At 42.3% G+C, this 1,441-nt stretch overlaps 1 non-coding gene across 1 annotated transcript; it reads right to left on the bottom strand.

The window, feature by feature from the left end:
- Positions 1-1,103: 1,103 nt before the first annotated feature.
- On the bottom strand, positions 1,104-1,176 carry trnak-uuu (transfer RNA lysine (anticodon UUU)). Its single transcript has one exon. It is a non-coding gene; the product is annotated as a tRNA-Lys (tRNA).
- Between the last annotated feature and the right edge of the window lie 265 nt (positions 1,177-1,441).

Genomic DNA, 1,441 nt, shown 5'->3' on the forward strand with positions numbered 1-1,441 from the left:
GGTTCCAGAGTGGGAAAGTTTGAAAACGGCCTCGTTTCGTTTCCATTGTTACAGCTAAAACGTTTTTGCGTCAGTCAAACGTTGACGCTGTGAGCCAATTTTAACACTTCTCTATTGTCTCACAGCGTGGCGTGACACAGTGGCGTGTGTACTGCATCGTTTCATCGTTTCATCGTTTTCATCCGTTTTCGTCTGGACCTGAGTCTTTACAGCAGCGCGTTGCCGTGTGGTCGCAAGAATTTTCGTACCCGTTTTCAAAAAAAACCTTGTTTCGTTTTCGTGTAGCCGTAGCCTTAGACTCCATGAGGGTTAAAGATTCAACAAAGAGAAACATGCAGCTGAACCTAAATGAAACTTGAACACAGAACTTACAGGAGAGCTTTTTAATGCTTTTATGCATCAATCTTTACTTCATTGGCTCCCTCCATGGGATTCAAATTTGGAACATTTTCCTAATAAAAGAAAAAAATGTCAAGGCTAAGAAAGCACCTTTATCATTGTTTTACTGTGTAATATGTAGGATCCATAAACTCATTTATTACCAGCTCTATCAGCATGGAGAGAATCCCCTTTTCTCCCAAAAGATCCCAGGTGCTGCTCCTGAGGTGTTTCTGTAAGTTTATCACACCAGCTGGTGAAATGATATGAGTCCCTCTACAGTTGTTGTAGATATCGCTGAGATTCAAACTAAAAGACACATTTTGTGTCTGAAACTGTGAGAGACTGTTCAAGTGGGACTGAAAGCAGATTCAGAGGGTTGTGATGTATGTTTTTCCACCCAAATGACCTGATAACTGTCAGAGATGCAGCAGTGCTATGAAATCCACTTTAGAAGCTGCAGTTATTGGACACAATGAGAGCTGACCATCTCTGTGGCTCAGAGGAAAACTGAGCAACAATGTATTTTGGATAACTTATATATTTATATATTATTTATATATTTCTATAACTTACAAATGAGGATATAACGATGCAGCTAACAGCAAAGCTAACAATAAGCTACATAGAAGGAAAAGCATCAGCCAGGCTGTCAGAGGTGACAGTGTAGAAACAGAGTGCAGGCATAGAGGGAAGTACAGGTTAAGTGGGAGATCACATTTCTACACCTGAACAGGGACTTGAACCCTGGACCCTCAGATTAAAAGTCTGATGCTCTACCAGCTGAGCTATCCAGGCCCTATGAAAGTGTGTCTGAGTGACAGATGACATCTGAAACACTTCCTGAGTCCAAAGCTGTGACGCTGTTTTCTGAACAAATGCCTGGTTGATGTGAACTTGTGTTGCAGCCACTGAGCATAAAGAAGAAGGCCTTCATGGAGGGAAACAGGGAGTTAAGGAGGAGTGTGAAGAAAAAAGGAAGAGAGCAAGTCGGTGGGAAACTATCTGCAGCAGAACAGTGTGAGGGCTGTGTGGTCAGGAATGGAAAAGCTCACAGGCTTTG

Source organism: Odontesthes bonariensis, chromosome 2, assembly GCF_027942865.1.
Source record: "Odontesthes bonariensis isolate fOdoBon6 chromosome 2, fOdoBon6.hap1, whole genome shotgun sequence".
Taxonomy (NCBI): domain Eukaryota; kingdom Metazoa; phylum Chordata; class Actinopteri; order Atheriniformes; family Atherinopsidae; genus Odontesthes; species Odontesthes bonariensis.